The sequence below is a fragment of the Myotis brandtii genome, unplaced genomic scaffold, assembly GCF_000412655.1.
Source record: "Myotis brandtii unplaced genomic scaffold, ASM41265v1 scaffold260, whole genome shotgun sequence".
In the NCBI taxonomy this organism is placed as follows: Eukaryota; Metazoa; Chordata; class Mammalia; order Chiroptera; family Vespertilionidae; genus Myotis; species Myotis brandtii.
In genome coordinates this window covers 1,741,500-1,763,014 of record NW_005359881.1, presented here as the reverse complement: position 1 = coordinate 1,763,014, position 21,515 = coordinate 1,741,500, and positions in this window count along the sequence as shown.

Genomic DNA, 21,515 nt, shown 5'->3' with positions numbered 1-21,515 from the left:
AGAACTGTATCTCACAGCTACCCTTCATGTTAACTTTCCTAATTTCATTCTGTTGTTTTCCGGTTAGAACCTGGAGGACTTCTACCTTGTCCTTTGTTCATAGAATTTTGGAACTGGAGGGGAAACTAAGAGAATGTCTTGTCCATCTTCCCAATTTCTCAGATACCAGAGTTAAGGGTGGTTTAATGGGTTGTCTGTTGTTACAAAACTGGTCTTAGCAGAACTGGAACCAAAGCTCATGCCTTCAGATTCCTTTAACCTCTATGACGTTCAAGAAGACTGAGTATTTCTACTTGTTTTGTCCAAGTTGTGTGAATTTTCTTCTTAGAATGTGTCACTTGGGTGTGCCTCGGGGTCCAGAGTCCCCAAGTGGTTTAATTTTCCTTTTCAGTGATGGAACATTTAGATAGAGATTGAGAGGGGCATTCAAGCATTCACTCACATCTTGAAAGCAGGAACGGTGTTATATTCATCTCAGTTAGTTCTAAGCTGAGTACCATTCCTGGTACGTAGAATATTCTTCATAAATATTTGTTGAAGAAATGAAAGAATGAAAAACATCTCCTGTCTTACAACTCTAGGTGAACGATGAGGCATATAAAAAGAGGAAAAAGATTTACTGCCATCAGTGAAAATGTAATCTTGAAGTACAGGTGGGAAGTAACAATGCAAGGGACTATATTTAATTGCCAGAAAGAGAGTGCTATAAAAGTTCAGCAATGAAAAACTAGAAGAGCCAGTCTATAAAATATAAGGCGTGTTGCTAGAGGGAACAACAATAGTATATGTTGTGAAAAGTAGAGGTTTTCAATGTTGAGGGCATCTCTTCTTGACAAATATGAAATGGAGAAATAAAGAAATAATTTCATTTCAACAGAGAGCATAGAGAAAGACACCTGTAACCTAGGGATGAGAGAGAGATATAGAGAGACAGAAAGACAGAGAGAGAAGAAGAAACTGCTTAATTAATTTAACTAATTAATTTAACTAAATTCATGAATAATAGACTTTGGTTAATAAAATGATATAGGTTTCAGGTATACAACTCCATATCCCAGTTTAAAATTCAGCTTAAAAATATAAACCATTATGTGGGTTTTAAGAGCATCTCATGAATGCCCCCCAAAGCCTGTCTCACTGCTGAGACCTCTGCTGAGTAGGACGAATTAATGAACGCCTGTGTGATCAGCCAGATTTTCATTAATTTTAGAAGTGAATCAGGGAGGCGCAAATGTATTTCTTTGCTATTGATTCGAAACATAAGGCAACGACTTAACTCGGGGCATAGTTTAGGTTTTTCGCCACAGAGAAAGCATCGCCTGAGAGAAGACTTCGTGACTGAGGTTTGCCCACCCCTGGGATCTGGGGTTCAGGTTGTTCCTGAAGAGGGTAACACTCCCTCTGTGGACTTGGACTTCATTGGCTGCCTCTGAAAAATGGAAACTCTAGCCCGAGGCCTGCTTCTTGTTTGGAAGGCATTGGGCTGGATGCCAGAAAGTCTGGGCCTTCGTCCTGGCTACCCACCTGGAGCAATGACCTTAAACGTCCTGGGCCCCAGGACCTCCTGTGCTGAATTAGAACTATAGTCCGAGGCTACTTTCTCTCAATGTTTATGTATCAGTTAAGGCTTTTTGGTGGCAGGCACCAAAGGAATTCACTGGCGGGGAGAATTGGAATCTGTAAGGAAGTCACATAACCGGGTTTCAGAAGGAAGAGCGAGGCAGGGTGGGGGTTCGGAGATGCAGGATGCAGCAGCCCCCCCTCAGGGTGCCTTCTAGAGGATGCACGGAACTCCATGTCACCCCCTTGAAAGTTCAACTTCAATGTTGGTGTTGGCTGCAGCTGGGGAGCCCCGAACCACATCTAGGCTTAGCGTCTTCCCTCCTGAGCCTGTGTGCTCCCTCACACAGTCTCCATCTCAGGGGCTGCTTCTCGGGAACTCGGTCTAAGACCCTGGGCCTCCATGTCCTCACCTGCCCATGAGAAGCGTGGGACCAAATTGTATGTCAAGGCCACTCAGGCTGGGCTGGGGCAGGTGACTCTCTCCTGCTTCCCTCTCTCTTCCTCTCCGGGTTAACGGGGACTTTTTCCCAGACCCTGAAATCCATGACCATGATGGTCAGTAGAAAGTTCATAGTCTTTCAAAACACATGAATCAGAATGTGTCTCTGGCTGTGGAGCCTTGGGCCTAGTCCTTCATTTTCTCTGAGCCCCAGTTTCTTCATCAGAAAAATGGGGATATCTGTACCAGTATCTCTCTCACACGAATCTAAATTCACCTCTGGCTGTAGAGCCTTGGGCCTGGTCCTTCATTTCTCTGGGCCCCAGTTTCGTCATCAGGAAAATGGGGATATCTGTAGCTCTCTCCCAGGACGGTTAGGAGAATTAATGGCACTAACACACGTGAAGCACCAAGAGGAGGCCTGGTCCGCGGGAAGTGCTTAACAAATAGTATTCTCCTTTGGCTCTTTCGCTCAGAGGCTCCATCCTTCTGGGACTTGATTGCATTCCCTTCGAGCAAGACCAGTTCAGGCTCAGCACTGACGTGGCTCGATGAGAGACCAGTGCTTCCACCAGGTCCTTGGGAAGGACAGTGGTTCACTGGTCGGATCTAGGAAGGCAGGGAGAGTTAAGGCAGAGGCATAGAAATTGCTCTTCCCCTCTCTCGTCAATCCATGTCTATGGTCTTTAAGATAACTTGTTATGTAAAATTACTTATTTATCTAAGATGCACCTACACTGAATTTATCTGAAAAACAAAAAAGTCGATATTAAGAAAAAAATTGTAAATGGAAGATTATAAGAGAGGGTTTTGCGTGCCAGCAAAAGTTACTGGCGTGCCATGTTTGACATGCGTGCCAGGGGTTGCCCACCCCTGGCCTAGAGTCTGTCTCTTGGAGACACCGCTTTCTCATTCGCATGGTTTGCCTGAAAATTTGCGTTCCCTCCCTTTCCTAGAGAGCACAGACTCTGATTGCTCAATTACTTTTACCGCAAGACCATCATAGGATTGGCAAGAGTGGCCCAGGATCGTTTTTTAAGCACCACGTTTCACACACCAGATAGCAATGAGAACCAACTTTCAAAGCGGTTACTTTTATTTACAGACATTGCCAACTTGCCCAGCAAGTTAGATAGCACGCAGCAGTGGAGATTTTATATAGACCTGAGAAATAACAAACAACAGAGAATTTCCCGATGGGCCACGTTTCTCTGTGTAATTCACATTCCTATACGCATAATTTCAGGAGCCTTCCTGCTCCTTAACTTTCTGCTCCACTTTAAATATGATTTATTATTATTATTATTGATTTTTAGAGAGGAAGGGAGAGAGATAGAGAGATAGAAACATCAATGTGAGAGCAGAACATCTATCAACTGCCTCCTGCACGCCCCCTACCAAGGACTCGAGCCCAGCATGCCCTGACTAGGAATCGAATCAGCATCCTTTCAGTGCATAGCACCATGCCCGACCAAATGAGCCACAGCAGCCAGGACCCTAATTCCATTTTGTAACCAAGAGAGGAAAACCACGGTTTCACCATATTTCTCTAGTTTTTCATCTAAATTTCAAGAGCCTTATATAAACTTAAACCATGAGAAGAGTAGGAACATTGAAGCCACAGGGATTGCATGTGGTTGAAAGTATGAGAAAACAATTAGCAACTGATAATAACCAGGGATGTGACTTTTCTCATATGACAAAAAGACGAGTCAGGGAGTGAGGGCTGGTATGATGGCTCCGAGAAGCCACCAAGGGCCCAAGCACCATTATCTTCCTGTTCAACCATCACTTACATGTGATTCCCGTGCATGTCTCCCAGTGGACAACCACTTTTGGCATCTTGCCTCTATTCCAGGAAGAAAGAAGAGAAAAAGCAAAGGGCTAAAGGCACATACTAGCTGACTCGGCACCTTTTGGGAAAATTTTCCCAGCTTCTGCTTACATCTCAGTGGCCTGATTTGGGTCATCTAGTTGATCATTCCTGGTTGGAACAAAGTTGGCCAATGTGTGTGTTTTTTTTCTTTATAGTTTCCAAACTAAACTGTTTTGCAGTAGTCAAGAAGCAGAGAGATGGCTGCTAGGCAGGCGACCAGCCATGTCCCAGAGGCATTCACCGTCCACACCAGCATCTTCTGAGACAGGGTTTCTCTTCAGGTAATGGCTCTGTTTGCACTGACATTTCCCTCCCATTGAGACCCAGTGGCCCAAGATTGTAATGGACTTGATGCAGGAGACTGGCTGGAGAAAGGGTGATGCTGCTGATCTGAGCATCTTACAAGTGAGCATCTTACTCATTGAGTAAGAAAACCTCAGGGGTGTCCAGGCCAGTCTCTTCCATTCTTAACCTTGATCTAGGACACCGCAGTAACATTCGCAATTTACTGTAGGCGAGACTAGATCTAAATCTCATGGAAAATAAACTGTTCCCTCGCTTGCAACGCTCAGATAACATTTAGTGTTTAATTAACCCCAGAACCTCAAACAACACTCTGTAAATTCTCTGTCATTGAGCAGCAGAAGCTCGATGTTGTTCTTTTGTTCTGGGATGTGTGTTTCTTTGGTCAAAAAGACAAACGCATTGGCCATGTTCTCTAGCCATTGGGAAGCAGGTTTCCAGATAATTTAAAGATAAAATGAGGCAACTTGCCTCTGCCCTCTGTCAAGATCAAAGCCTGTTTTGAAAAGGAACGAATCACCATTCTTTCCTACTGATTATCTTCTGAGCACATTCCCCAGACTTTCCTTAACCTACTGTGTCTCTTCTGATGTCAAACGAACACATTAGAGCCGATAAGTTTGCATTGTGCTTCCTGGGTTTCTCTTGAGTTAGTGAATTATTTAGGCTCCTTTAGGATTCTCTGGCAAGTCTGGCTTTTCCGAAGCCCAGCATCCTGTTCTGAAAGCTCTGAATTTTTTAGCAACTTCAGGGACTCCCCAGGGGACTGGTGCTCTGCAGCCTGTGGTCTATGACACAAGGAAGAACTATCCAGGGAACAGAACTCTCTTAGAGAGAACTGGGAGGGTGTGGGGAGCTGTGAAGGCTTGGGAGACTCTAGAGCAGTGCCATGCACCTCTTTTTGGTCACAAACCCCTCAGGGTCTTTGTTCATAGAATTTTGGAACTAGATGACTTGCCCTGTCTTTGCTTATTTGTTTGTTTGTTAATGGATAAGTTTCCATTGATTTTTTTAGCAGAGTGGGAGGGAGAGGGAGAGGGAGAGGGAAAGAGAGAAACATGTATGTGAGAGAGATCACATCAATCGGTTGCCTCCCACATGGGCCCCAACCAGGGCCAGGGATTGAGCCTGCAATTGAGGTCCATGCCCTTGACTGGAATCGAACCAGGGGCCCTTTAGTCCATGGGCTGATGCTCTATCTAGTGAGCCAAACTGACTTTGTCTTTTCAGAAGAATAAGGAGTGTTGGCTGCTGGCTCAAACGAGGTAGATTTTGTAGGGGACGCTAATTCAAGGCCACCCATGGGAGAACGTCACAGTCAGCCTGGTGAGTGGCTGACATGCCCCGTTCACAGGGCAAGGCCATCAGGGTTCATTTTGTCCAGGAAAACAGGGTCATCTTTCTCCAGTAACTATTTGCCACCGACCTCTTTGCTTGTCCCCAAACACAGTGCCTCCTTGGGAGTGACTCTAGGCTTTTCCAAACCAGTCCTAGGAAATGCTGTTTTATCTGCTTATTCTTCCTTCCAGTGGGACCTGGAGTCATATTCAACTGATTAATAACAAACACATGAAGGAGGGGTAAACATTCTCAGATGTGTGCAAAAACTTCAACTCAGTTTTGCCTTTTCACACACAAAAAAAACCAACCATAGAAATCGAGATGGAAATATGTGACAATAACACATTTACCTCCTCTCTGCCGTTTTCTCCTCTTCTGGCCCTTTTCTATGAATTTTTTTGTTTGTTTAACCTCCTGTGCGGCTATCTTTGCCAGTGCAAGGTGAAGCCATTTGTCCACTAGGGGGAGACTTGCCCACATTTATAACCCAGACGTCAGGGGGCCTTGCCTCACTCTCAGAGATAAGAAATGCAATTTCATTTCCGCGGCCACTCATTTGCCCCTTTTCTTTTGCTAAGCAAGCATTTCAGATTGATTAACAAAACTCTCTACTTAAATATTCAAGTCTTATTTTCGGAAGCCAAGAGGACATGGAGTGATGACTAATATGCTGATACCATAGTGACTTCCCCCTTTTCCCCCGGCGACCTGAGACGAGTGCCAGAAGGCCCAGTTGCAGAACCACGAGCTTGGATGTGGGCAGCGCGGGGACCGAAATATGCAGCCGGCCCTGCCCACCTGTTAGAGATCCTTTGCGGCCAGGCTGACTCACAGCTGAGGCTGCAAAATGCACCTGAAGCGATTGCTGATGCTATTCAAGCATCCTCGTTTGCTTTTCCATTTGCTCCCCTGTGCTCTGCCCCACTTCTGTCCCTTCTAGCGCCTCTGCCAACATATGCCTCAGGCCCCTGCGCGGCCCTTGGCAATGGCCAGTCCTTCCATTGGTTCTCAGTGTTAAAGGAGCTACTGACCCAGGGGGAGAAAGGGACTTATGTAATACTTTCAACAATAAAGGTTTCTCAAAAAAAGAAAAAGGGAAAAAGGAGCTACTGGCTCCGACCTTGTCTGAAGGTTACTCCCCAGTTCCTGAATCTCCTGAGCCCGTGCATTCAAATGCTGTCGGAAATTGCATCTCTTCTATCAAGACCTGCAATAGGCACGAACGTGCGCACACTTTTGTGAGTTTTATTTTTCTAACTTCAGAAATTGTTCGAATTGGAAGCGTTTTCTTTGCTGCACCGGAGGAAGGAAGATGGAGGGTCCCTTACTTTCAGTCCTTTCATTTGTATTTGTAGTAGGCACCTGTGCTTAGAGGACATCAGGGGAGCCACGCTATACATTTTTATTTGCTTTTATTACCCTGAAAATACAATATTTGATTCAGAAGAGGAAGATTATCCTGACATGTCCCTATCCTCACTCCCGAGGACACATTCCTCAATTCAATATTTATCCCAAAGCACGAAACTGTAATCTTTTGAAGTATTAAACCAAAACAAATTGTAAGCATTTTTACCATCTGAGAGGAGAACTATGGGGGAAAAAACTACATCTGTGCCCAGCCACCTTCCCATCACAGAGATGTGGGGAGCGAGGCGGGGAGGAGACAGTCAAGGGAGGGTGAACGTTGATGAGGGTGTGGATATACCAAGGCAAGCCCTGCGCTGAGTTTGGGTGGAGGGGCTTGGGAGGAGACTGTCCGCAGAATGGATGTGGGCAGGTCTGCTCCAAAGGGAGGTAGGATGGAGGAGTTGGAAAAGGAGAGGATGGAGGGCGAACACTGGGGTGTCTGCAAGCCTTCAAGTAGATATTGACTCTAAGATGTAAATGTCCTCCATCTCCTCAAACCATTGGTAAACCTGCATGAGGAGAAGGAATTCTGTTGATAATTTTTTTAATAGAAACCAAGAAAAGTGTCTGAGTCTCATTTTTATGTGTCATTCTTTCAACAAATATTCACTAAACATCTATGAAGCAGGTTTTATTCTAGATGCTGGTGCTACACAGGTGAACACGGCAATAGGAGATTCCTACTCTCTTTTTTCTCTTATTATGTAATTTTAATCCAGAGAGTACTTCTCTCTTTCCCTTTCTCTCTGAAATCAATAAAAATATGCTTTGAAAAAAACTGGGAAAACTTTTTTAAAATGACAAAAACAATGCTTGATTATAAAATCATATCTTTTTTTTAGGTCTTTACACATTTATTGTTACCTTTTTTAAATTTTATTTTTTCAATCACAGTTTATATTCAACACTGTTTTGTATTAGTTTCAGATGTACAGCATCATGGCCAGGCAGTCACACACTTTACACAGCGATGCCCCGATATTTCCAGTACCCCCTGGCACTGTACACAGTTACTACAATGTTACTGACTGCACCCCCCATGCTATGCTCCACATCCCCCTGATAGTACTTCTCTCTAACCCTGGCCTTCAAGCAGGGGAAGACAGTCTAAAAACAAGGAGCAACGGTGAACAGACCATGTCAAGAACACTCCAGCCTGTGAAGACTACCTGGGGCAGGAGAAGGGATGTGTCAATATCCAACCAGGAAAATAGACATCACTGCAGGGTACTGAGCACAGGACATTTATTAGTTATTGGAAGGACTGGAGGATAAAATAGAAGATTCTGTCCCTGGGAGGCAAGCACGGGGAGGGGGAAGGCATAGCTAATATGCAAATAGACCGAACGGTGGAACAACTGAAAAACCGAACTGGTCGCCAGGACATCCGCTGACCACCAGGGGGCGTGCGCAGAACATGGTGGGCCTGGGCAGCAGGAGTCAGAGTGTGGAACATGGCGGGTGTCAGCAGCGGCATAGTGGTGGAGTAGGTGAACAGGGGTGCCAGACCAAGGCAGGGCAACAGTCGCTGTCATTGGGGTGAGCCTCTGGTGGTTACTGAAAATTCTTTGCTCCCGCACACTGCGGTCCCACCCAGTGCTCGAACCTGCATGTCTTCTGCCACATTTGGTACCAGCGTACCAGCAGCTCCGTAGATAGCAGCCTGGGTTCCAGCACAGGTCTCATAGGTCCAAACCACAGCAGATGCCTCGTCGCTTTGCTCCTCCAGTCCGATGGGTGCCAACAGCTTCCTGTTCACAAGCTCTGGGTGCCTGCACCCAGAGGTGTGGGGTTCACTTGAAATTCTGTTGAGAGAGCAGTTGAGCTCCACACCAGGTTCCTTTCCCTCTTCCACATGGCCATCTGGACCAGCAAAGGGGCACATGCTACACCGGACAAGCTCAGAGGAGGCCTGCATGGTGGTCCTTACAAACTCAGAGACCTAAAGGAACCGCATAGGGATAGTCTGGACACGGAAATCCCTAACTAAGAACAGGTCATGGCGGTAGTCACATCCTGGGCCTGCAGCTTTCTTGACAAAGGTCAACCTTGATTTCATGTGAGTCTGTCTATTGTCTTTGTGCATCGTTTCTAAATAATAAAACAAAAGTTTACCAGAATTTTAAAATAGCTGACTAAACCAGCAGTTTTAAAAATGACCAAAAAGGCCTGGCCAGGGTTGCTCAGTTATTGAGCATTGTCTTATGAACCAGGAGGTCACAGTTCCATTCCCAGTCAGGGCACATGCCTGGGTTGCAGGCTCGATCCTCAGTAGGGGTGTGCATCAGAGACCTAAAGGAACCGCATAGGGATAGTCTGGACACGGAAATCCCTAACTAAGAACAGGTCATGGCGGTAGTCACATCCTGGGCCTGCAGCTTTCTTGACAAAGGTCAACCTTGATTTCATGTGAGTCTGTCTATTGTCTTTGTGCATCTAAGATAACACCCCTCTGAAATGTCAGAGTGATCTTCTTTTCCAGATCCTTCAGGGCACAATCTCCCACTGGAACGAGAGACCACAGGAGCCCTGGTAGTTATCTTACTTCCCGCATCCCATCTCTCTCTGCTGTAAATGTTAATTGTTCACCATCCTGTTGCCCCCAGTGCAAAAGTATGTGTCTCTTTCCTTTACTTTCTATCCAATCCCGGAGATTTTTCCACTTTGCTTTCTCCTGCCCCCTTCATCTACCACCAATGGATTTCATATAACCCCCCTTCCATCTCTTCCTTTGATTCCAACGTATAAAATACGCTGCAAAACTGCCATTCTCCGGTGCATTTTCTGAATCCGTTGAGATTTTGCTACCTGGCAATTGTCATCATTTGGGCTCAAATAAACCCTTATAAGATTTTTCTCTTAAGCAAGATGTTCTTTTCAACAGCCAGTTGACAATGCTAGCCTCCCCAACACACTCCATAGAAGGAAAGCTTTCTGTTGGCAAATGAGTGGAATGAGTGGAAAGTTGCCGGAGCCCAGTTCTTGAGGAGATGAGGAGGGTTGGCTGGAGGAGTGTGGGCGAGTCATATGAACTCGGATCAAGACCCAGTGTGAGCACGAGGATTCGAGGGTGATAGAAAATCAAAGCCAGAGTGAGGATGACGCAGCACCCCAGGAATGAGCGAGCCTCCGGAGGAGGATATTAGACATTTAATTGGGTGTGGAATGATGGCTTGTGTAAATCTCAACTAGATCTTAAGGGGCAGGGTGACCCGTTTCGCATCTGGGTTCATTCATTTCTCAAAAGGAACGTTTTAAAGCTGTTTCTAATTAAAATGTTGTCTTTCCCGTGTTTATACCTTAGCCTTCCCTTTTCTGGTTAAGTCTTTTCCTCTCTTACATGTACCTTATATTCTGGTCGAATTGGCCCACAGGAAGGACTCAACAAATATGTATCAAATTCATCCTCCTCACATCTCTGTGGCCTTGCTGGAGCCCCCGGTTCCTGCCGCCCATGTTTTCCTGGCTCTGCACTTTCTGTTGTTGTTACTGTTTTTTTCCTCCCCATATACCCTCTCCCTTATCTTCCTCTTCAGCTTCTCAAAATCCTATCCCTTCTTCTTGGGTCCAATTCATATGCAACATTGTGAAGCCCTCTTGGACCTCCCCACTCAAGTCTGATACACCACCTTCCTCACACTCTTTGCAGAAACACACATACCTGCAGAGGCACACCTGGCACATAGGCACCTTCATGCTAACTCACACATTCATGTATACAGACACACTTTCTCTTGCCAGCTCAAAACAGAATTCTGATTAGTATTCCGAATCAGCTTTTTTCTTGTTGTTTACTGTGGTATAATTTACGCATAGTAAAATGTACTATTTTTAGGTATACCTATACATTCTGCTAAACACATTGTATGAGTTGGGTTCTCCAGAGAAACAGAACCATTAGGGAAAATTATATAGATATACATACATATGTAAAAGTTGTGTGTATGCATATAAATATATAAAGCTATTTATTCTAAGAAATTGCCTCACACAATTGTGGGGACTGATAACTCAGAAATCCCTTGGGAAAGGCGGGCCGCCTGGGAATTCTTGGGTAGGAGTTGATAGTGTGATCTCAAGGCAGAGTTTCTTCCTCCTCAGGGAAACCTCCCTTTTGCTCTGAAGGCCTTTCAACTGATTGGATGAGGGCCAACCACATTATCAAGGACAATCTCCTTTACTTAAAGTCAACTGATTGTAGGTGTTAATCACATCTACAGAGTGACTTCACCACACCCTGAGATTAGTGTTTGGTTGAATACCAGGGTACTACAGGCTAGCCAAGTTGACACATAAAACTTACCATAGCAGACATACAGCTAGCTCTGTGACTACTACCATAATAAAGATACAGAACACGCCCATCATTCCAGAGAATTCCCTCATGCCTCTCCTGGTGATCAGTCTTCCCTGCCCTCCACTCACCCTTCCAACACTGTCAACTCCTGATCTGTTTTCTGTCCCTACATTTGTGTCTTTTCCAGAGTAGTATTCAAATGGAATCACACGATATGTGACCTTTAAATCTGGCTTCATTCGCTTCTGAGTATGAAACTTATGAGATTCACCAAGTTGTTTGTTTATTGTTGAGAATATTCCCTTGTATGGAACCACCATGTTTCTAATCAAGTTTTGTCATTGGAAGAGGTAATATCTCCTATAGATCTCTAACTCAGGCCCATTACAAAAGTTTGAACATCTATAGGCATGTATATCAAGTTAAAAAGACTAGAAAGCTCTCCTAGGCATAACCCAATGAGAACCAGTTACGAAGCACATTCCCCTTCCTCACACAGATATTTGGCTTGAAAAACATGATTTCATGAGCCACACAGAGTCAAGGCCAAGGTGGATTTTAAAAGCATTAATCATCATAATCTCATTGGCCACATGGCACAGCAAACAATCTCAGAACAGATTCAGTTGACTCTTATTGTCATAATGGTTAAAGGCTAAACCACACCCTCCCCCCACACACACACACACACACACACACACACACACACACACACACATCAGATCAGAGAAGGGTTGGATTCCTGAACTAGTTATGAAGATGCCAAAAGGCATAACACTCATGATCAGACATGAACAGATGGCCAGAAATGACAGACCTTCAGGTTTCAACCTAGGTGTCAGTCACTCCACATAAAATGGAAGTGTGACTTTTATCCATGTGATTTGACATAACATAACTCCCTAGAATCTATGCTCAAGAACTCATGGGTAGTCCACAGTCTAGTGTAGTCCAGTTATGCCACCCCCTCTGTATTTAATGGGACCTCAGTCTGCTATGACTAATCCTCATCCCTGTCTATGACATTCTTCTTTAGACAGGTGATGGAATCTGGAGCAAGATCCAAGTAACCTCAACACCAACGTTGACCCATTGTTGATCTGCAGAGTGTCAACACATATTCATCCAGAAGTTTCTAGGTGCTCCTTTCAGTGCTCAGCACTAGGGATACGAGAACAAACAAGGTTGTCCTGGTCCCCATCCTCAGGGAGCATACATTCTGTTGTAGAAACAAATTCAATCAAGTAATAGAGCAAAGAACTGAAAAATCATAAATTGTGATACATCCAAAGAAGGAAGCAGATAAGGAGCTGAGGTTCAGGATATTCTAGATAGGTGGCGAGGGAATCCTCTCTGAGACTTTTGACAAAAGATGGCCAGAGGATGTGTTTGGGGATGAAAGCTACCAACAGTGTGTGTAGAGGCCCCAGTGGGGTGCGGTGTAACTGGAGTTAAAGTTAAGCAGGTGAGAGAGGGACATGGGACAGGGTCCAAGGATGTGCAGGTTCACTGACAGCTCGTGGGCGGAGATAAGGAGTTTGGGTTTCCTTTAGTGGAACAGGAAGCCTTTGGAGGGTTCAGAACTCAGGAGTCAAATGAACTGAATTAGGTTTTAAAAGGATTCTTTTTGCTTTTATGGGATAGTGTTTACAGTGAGACAGGATTTGTGAGAGCAGCGAGTACAGTTGCAAAAGTCCAGGTGAGAGATGAAAGTGATAACGGAGATAAGAAGAGAAATAGAGATAAGAAGAGAGCAGCAATTTTAGTTTTCCTATTTAAAAGGCACCATGGAATATTGAAAAGAATATGAAATTTAGGGACAGATGGAACTGACCTTGATTCCTGACTCTGACACTAGTTGACTGTGTTAACTTAGGCAAATTGTTCAACTTCTCTGAATCTCAATTCCCTTATCTTTAAAGCAAGGGTAATAATCATGTTCATCCATATACTTATTCTAAGGCATAAATCAATTAGAGTAAGGAAACAATTCTGAAAATTAAAAGTTATATTCATTGTTAGTGTAGTAGGAATGAATCCTAGTCTACAACCATAGATGTGTAAGAGAAATTGTGTTTCATAATTTTCCTTCATATCATTTTCATTCAGAATCGGAGTACCCACCCACCTCTGAAAGGGCTGAAAATTCAACTTCAGACATTATTCAGCTGCCATCTCCTCCCACTCTAACAGGTAGTCAACAGGCCTGGGATTTTCTTTCTTTTTATTTTATTTTTTATTTTTCAATTACAGTTTACATTTAGTATTATTTTATATTAGTTTCAGGTGTATAGTGTAGTGGTTAGAAAATTTTACAATCTATGAAGTGATTCCCCCAGTAATTCTAGTACCCACCTGGCATCATGCAGTTATTAGAATATTATTGGCTACTAGAGGCCTAGTGCACAAAATTCGTGCATGGGGGTCACTCAGCCTGGCCTGTGCCCTCTCGCAGTCCAGGAGCCCTTTGGGGATGTCCAACTGACGGCCATCCTTAGCACTGCCATGGAGGCAGGAGAGGCCCCTGCCACCGCCACTGCACTCACCAGCTGTGAGCTCGGCTTCTGGCTGAGCGGGGCTCCCCATGTGGAGCACACTGATCACCAGTGGGCAGCTCCTGCATTGAGGGTCTGCCCCCTGGTGGTCAGTGCACATCATAGTGACCAGTCATTCCACCGTTGGGTCGATTTGCATATTAGCCTTTTATTATATAGACTATCCCCATGCTGTACTTTACATCCCTGTGACTATTTTGTAACTACCAATTTGCACTTCTTAATCTCTTCCCTGTTTTCATCCAGTCCTCCAACCCACCTTCCATCTGTCAACAATGAGTTTGTTCTCTGTATCTGTGAGTCTAGTTCTGTTTTGTTTGTTTTGTCTTCAGATTCCACATATAAGTGTATCATGTGGTATTTTCTCTGTCTGACTGACTTCACTTGGGATTTTTCATAACACCACAACATTGCTTTGGAACTGCAGACCCCACTGGTTACTATGGAGACACCATCTGATTCCTCAGGCCCAGCATCTTCTGTGGCACACATGGGCAAGGGGCAGCTACCTAGAGGAACTACGCAGTTATCCCTGCAGAGGGGCTCCTGTGAGGGACAAAACCCAGACCTACTTGAGGAACTGGGGCACCTCTTCTCCTCAGCCTTGGGCAGTCATTCTTCTCCTTCCTTGTCCTCAAAAACTGTCCATCACTGTGCTTGCCTTCTGGGACCCTTAATATTGTCTTCTTAAAGAACTCTGGCATTTACAAACTGGGGAAAAATGATGCCTTGGGAGTCTTTGCTTTCAGCTTTCCCCAAATCTCTAAGATCAGGAATCCCCAAAGGCCCTGATTACCTCTGAGCAAAGGATGAGCAGGAGGGAATGGAAAGAAAACACAACTACAGTGATTTCAATAAACTATTTCTGCGATGGTTACTCTTTTCATGGAATTTTTGGTGGTCTTGGATCTATTGCTTCATAAAGAGCTGGGAAAACATCAACTTTAAAAGTAAATGGGGTATATGTGAAAATTTCATTTCTTTAAAGGAAAGTGCTGTGTAAATAACAACCATGGAGAGCAGATACGGGCCACTTGCTAATGTGGACACTACCTTCTTGCTGTTGGGAAAAATGCCCAGTGAGTAGGCACCATGTTGGGAATCAATACATATGCACTGAACGCAGAAATGGATACTGATAAGCCACCTGCTTCCAAGAATGGCCGTGGAGCACGGAAGCCAGTCTTCTGTTGAGGGTGTGGTGGTCATGTTCAGCCGACGGAGGAAATGAGCGACAGTCAAACTAATGGTTGGAGTCAGCCCTACCTGACTGGACAGTGCTCCACCTGGCTGAGCACACAGCACTCGCTGCCCACGTTCCTGCACCCGCACAGCAACAATGAAGACCTCATTAAAACACTGGCCTTGTGGGTTCAGAACAGTGACAAATCGAGTGTCACTCTTGGATATGTGCAATAAATCATCATAAAGGCTCAGGAGATGCCAACACCAGCAGAAAAGGCCCCTTCCAGAATTTCTGTATAATAACCAAAGTTCTTGCTCATTATTCGAAGAGAAAACAAGGAACCTTGAGATGGTGTCTAGGTTTATTTCCTGCCTCCACACAGCCTGAACCCACCACACCCTTACCAATGTTTACCTCAAATCTCTGAAAAGACGTCTGTTGAGGTCTACTAGTATGTGAAATTCCCCCACCCCTTTCCCTCTGAGCCACCCTGTCTACTCCTATGATTGTCCGATTCCTATAATTCGTAGTTCAGGTTTTTGTGAAATGTTTGTTTCAAAATGGCAGATTGAACCACTACTGCAGCTTAGTGTATATTAGACCAATTTTGTACCATTTGGAATTTTGGGAGGAAAATGGCCCATTTTTTTACTGTTAGAAGTTCACTTTTTTTTCTTAAGCTGTGAGGCAGATGGCAGACAGACAAATGTACAATATGGAACAGCAGAGGAGTACAGTCTTATGTAATTACAGTCCCTGCTGACTTGTTTATATTCTTCCTCATGCTCTAAGTTCCTTGGGATAAAAGTTTTGTTTCTTTTATTATCCTATCCCCAAACCCAGCACAGCTCCTGGCATAAATACTTGGTAAATATTTGTTAACCAAAGGTCTGGTTTATTAAAATCCTATATAATAAAAGCCCCGCTATCGAACGAAGTAATGACTGGTCAACCAGTGGCTATGACACACACTGACCACCAGGGTGCAGACGCTCAATGCAGGAGCTGCCCCCGGTGGTCAGTGCACTCCCCAATGAGAGTGCCGCTCGGCTGACTGGGATGAGTGGCTGCTCCCACAGTGGGCCAATCCCCGCAGGCCACACCCCCCAGCAGTGCATGAATCCCATGCACCAGGCCTCTAGTTAAATATAAGGCCTTATATGTATTTTTTGTATAAGAATTTTCCTTAGAATCCCGTGAAATTTTAGAAGGAGCTCAGAGAAGAAAAGAACCAAAAACCAATTTACTTGGCCTCTGATGAGCTTGTGGGGTTGTCAGCTGGTTGGTACCCTCCTCCTGTCCCCCAACTTCCTGCCTCCTTTCTGCTCGCCTTGCCTCCCATTGCTTCTCTGCAGGCTTTATCAGTCTGTCCTGAGACCATGTTCCCCATAGAATATTTCTCATGTCCCCCACCCCAATGAACCCCAGCTGGAGGTCTCTGTCCTGGTTGCCACTTCTCTCCACGATGCCATCTCCTTAAGGGACACCGGGAAATGCTCATGTCTCATTTCTGGGTGATGTTTGCATCTTCCCAGAATCCTTGGATGACAGGGGTTTTACCCTAACACAATGGGTGCCTCTAATGGTGCTGAGACAGATAGCTAAGGGCTATTCTGAGACCGACAATACTTTCTTCCATCCTGTATATGCAAGCCTCCTCAATTTCACCCCAGGAATCCACTTACATACATAAGCTCCATTTTTCATGCTCATGTGAAGGAGACCTATTAAGGAATCATTAATTCCAATCAAAACATTCTCAGTAATCCTAGCTGTTCTGTTGTTTTGAACTAAACACCAAGATAGCCTCTAAAAGTTGGCAAGACTGAACATTCTCAGTAATCCTAGCTGTTCTGTTGTTTTGAAGATAGCCTCTAAAAGTTGGTAAGACTTTTAGAGGGAAACCTTGCTAAACTGGATGAAAGAGGTCCTTGGACATATGAATTCTAAAGCCTTCCGAATCCATGCTGCTAAACCCAAGTTGTGTTTCCAACAGCCTCGGGTTACAAGGACAGTGACTAATGAGTTAGAGAGGAAGGTAATTACTTCCTACGCTCCACTCCCTATAGCTTGCGTGGTGTGAACCTCTCTGACAGTCCCTTGGAGAAGACGGTGTCTTCTGATCAGCATGGTTAGAACTGCCCACTTCTCTTCTATTTCCAGACTTGGTTCAGACTGGGGGCGTAGCTATAGCGGACTATGGAGATTTGAAAGCAGATCCAAAAAGGAAGTGGGGCCTGTCAGAAGTTGTTTTGCTATTCACCAGCAGCGGGGTGGGGGTACGTCATTGAAACTCTCTATGCTACATTTTATGGGTAAAAAGGGGGGGGGGGGGTCAGACACATGAGTTTCCTTCCATGCCTTATGTTCAATGAGCCAAGCTTTCTCATCCAAAGGCTTATGAAATGTAGGCTCATGAGGGTTTAAATAACCTTTAAAAGAAAAATCAAAACTGAACAAACTTTGCCACCTGGACACCACTTTTGATGCCCGGGCCACTAAGAAAGGAGAATTACCGATTTTCGTTATGCAACTGACATATATTGAACATGCTCAATGTGTGGGCCAGAGTCAAAACACAAGGTCAATTTTATCTCCCCCCATCCTTTAAATGCTACCCGTGGTGGCAATCTTTTGCCTGTGGTAATCTTTTTCCTGCAGGTTTCTGATTTTTCCCTTCACTCTTAGGAAATAGTACAACATTTGCTTTAAGTAGCAAACACTCTCAATTCAGAAGTACGGTTTCTTATAATCATCAACATGCCATAATCAGTCTGTGTAATGTTTTCTTCCCTCCACCATCTTGGACCTGCTTCTGGGAACAGGGAGCGTGGTCCTGTGAGTTCCGTGGTAATAACACAGTGTTATTACCCTCAAGCGAGGCCCTCGTGGGGGAGCCTTGGGGGTCAGAAGAGGACAGTTCTCTCTGAGCGCCTGGTCGTTGTGCTTTATGATCCCTGGTGAAAGCTGACTGTCTCCTGCTTCTCCCATAACGTGCTTTGGAGAACCCCTCGGAGGTTTTCTGCTGGGACCCTCTCTTCCAGTTTCCGCCATTCAAGCAGACACAACTAATCTGAGTTGGAAAGGAGACTCCTTTCTCAGTCCTTGGTCACCTAGTGTTATGTCCCCAGGTCCCCCTCTTCCAGCTTCTCTCTGCTGAGGTCTCCTTACCCTCCAGCTGACCCTACTGGACAGGACCCTGGACAATTCCATCACAGCTGAATGTCCACCCCTTCTCTCTCTCTATGGGGAAACTCATGTATCCCCCATCCCTAGAAACCCTTGGAGACCAGGCTTATCTCAGCACAGCAATGACTTTGGCCTTCTCTTTTCCTTAAGATTTCTGGGGCCAGGTCAGACCATGTTCCACAGTTTGCTTTACTTTCTCCGTTGAAAATCAGGGATCAGTCGCCTGTGTCTCCTAATGTCAGGGAACGGAACTTTACCAGAGTGGACACCTTGGAGACCACCTGCTTCCTACACCAAGGGCTACTGCCTTGCCGGCCTCTAGGCAGGGGCCCATTTTTGCCCTCTGATGCCCTTCATGCTCCCAGGAAGAGGAAGATGGAGAAGCAGAGCAAGACAACAGGTCTCTCTCCAGAGAAAAACAAATCTCTCCACCGAACTCCTCCCCAAAGCTTCGCTCTGATGCGTTCTATACCTTTGATCTCATGGCAGTATCTAAAATTTTAGGGATTTCTATTAACTATAAATTCTGCATTTGACAGTGATAGACTGCTTTGTCTTTCTGATATTTACTGTACTGGTGTTTCAGGAAACTAAGTGCAGGAATAGTCTCATTCTAACAACTATGAGGTTATGTTAAGCCCAGGGTGGACATGGTACTAGAAAAAATATTTGAAAAGATAATGAAACAATGAGAAATATTTTAATTGCCCTAACAAACATTTTTATTTTCTAGTTTATAAAGCCATACTTCTTTTTTAGCTGTAATCTAACTGGACACATGCATTTTCAATCTTTTTTTTTTTTTTAACTTATTCCTCACCAACATTTTGCTAACTCATGCTTGGAATTATAATGTGAGCGTATTATTTCATATATCGATGTCCATTTCTTCATCAAAGACTCGGTGCATTCCTGCTCTAGGGCCAATACTGGTTTGGATGCTGGGGTTGCAAAAGTTAAAAGAATTGAGTAAACACGCTGTTTAGGGGAGTGCACATTATTGTAATGCAATGCTGTGTTTACCCCAGAATTACCACGAGAGGTGGGAGTAGAGACTAAGACTTCTGTGTTTTTGAGAGGAAATCAGGAGGGAAAAGCAAGGAAGTGTTGAGGGAGTGTGGGAGTTTGCCAGGCACATGAGTGGGAGGAAGGCGCCCCCATGGATGGAGCAGCTTGAGCAAAGGCTTGGGCCTTATTTTTCTCTTGAAAAAGGTGTGAATGTTTTTTTTTTCAAACTGTTACTGAATTGTTCTAAAATTACTCATTAAATCGTCCTTTCTTCTCAAGTACAGAGTTATACAGAAAAGCTACCTTTATCATATATTAAGTTTGTTGTGTTGTTTGGTCTACAAGTAGTCTATTCTTGCAATTCCAAAGATTTTTCGTCTTTGGGAGGGTCAGGACTACACTTCTTATTTAAAAAATATACACATATTTTTTATTGACTTCAGAGGGGAAGGGAGAGGGAGAAAGAGAGAAACATCAATGATGAAAGAGAATCACTGATCAGCTGCTTCCTGCATGCCCCACACTGGAGCCGCCGCCCAAAACTGGGCTTGTACCCTGACCAGGAATCTAACCGTGACCTCCTGGTTCATAGGCCCAGCTCAACCACTGGGCCACACTGGCCAGGCCAGGCCAGGACCACACTTCTTAAATTATTATTGCTTGCTAATCATTTCAAATACCTAAGACAGTAATCTACTCTCGGAGCTTCTTTGAAAGCAATTCTTTTCCAAATTGTTATAATTCTAACATTTTCCTCAAGGAACCTGTTCTCTTTTGATGTTTTAAAATGTCAGAAATATTTTTGATATTGAAAACACTTTCAGACAAAATTGCTTCAAATTTGCAGCACTAATCATTCATTTCATTACATTCTCTCTGCCTTTGACTTGAGATGGAAAGCTTGCACAAAAGCTAAAACCTGCCGATTGTTGGAGAATGTTTTGTTGTTGTCGCTGGTGTTTTGTTTAGGTTTGTTTCTTCACGAAGCCTAAATGCGTGTGCTTTCACAATCTCCTAAATGATTTCAAACTACCTTTATCTTTAAAAGCACGGGGTTTAGTCTGAGCCTCCCAAACTGTGTAATTTGATCTATTGAGCAAAATCACCAGATAACTGCCTACTTCTCTTCTGTCCTCTACATATGGAGGCCTTCTTACCATCATCAGAAGATGGTTAGCTCCTTCTTTTATTCTCAGTGTGAGGTTTACATAAATTTAACTCTATGTATTTCTTGCTCATAAGAAAATATACACAAAATAACACAAACTTAGGAGAGGCTCCATCCTGAGCCAAAGTTCAGGTTCAGATGTGCCCTCAAAGTATCTGATCAACAGGCAGGATGGGTCCCCAGTGATCTAACTAACAGCAATAAGACCGTGGGCAGGAAGGTTGTGGGGGGTCATGTGCAAATGTCATTATTCTCCTTTTTAGCAGGAAGGCAATCGATTCTTTTAAATGAATACAAACCAAAAATTTTGGTTTCGTGACCTTTTACCATTTTCTAAAATTATGGATTCCCTTAGCCTTAGGAGGGGTCATTTGGGGGGATATTTCCGCTGTGGAGAAACATTTATACAAAAGTTTATGAATTGTTTACGTTCTGTGCATTCGTTTTTCTTCTTTTAAATTCAGGTGAAATTACAGGTAGCAATTGAGTGACTTAGGATGACCTTTGTAAATGAATGACAACAGATCCCCGTTTTCCTTGCTTTAACCTGTGCCCCCCGCCCCCCGCTTTCTGCTATTTCTCTTTTGTCACCCTCCCCTGAACCTTGACAAACCACAAAGCTTGCAAAAATAGCTCCTGAAAGAATTGCTCTGACAGGTGCTCAAATGTGATTGTACCGATAATCCTGAGCAAGGAGCCTGAGAAACCAGAACATTCTCTATCTCCTGCACCTACCATAGTTTGGCAGCAGATGGAGATTTAAGATAAAAACAAACAAACAAAAACTACTACAGGCAGACCCCTCTCCTTGCCCGTCAAACTCGAGCCTTGCTTTGGTCTGGGGAGTGACCTGGTTTCAGGTTCTCCCTGATACTCATTAACTGGTAAAGACTGAGTCGTTTATTTGAATCACTTGAACTATTTTTTCCCTTGACATCTCATTATTTTTAAAATTGTAATTCATGCCTCCATTTGCATATTTACAGGGAGAGAGAGAGATGATTACTGACAGTTTTTCTAAGTGGTTAAAGTTTGGGTGTAATTTTACATCTTAAAATCCTATATAATAAAACCCTAATATGCAAATTGACTGAAAGAGGGAACGACTGGTCACTATGATGCACACTGACCACCAGGGGGCAGACACTCAACACAGGAGCTGTCCCCTGGTGGTCAGTGC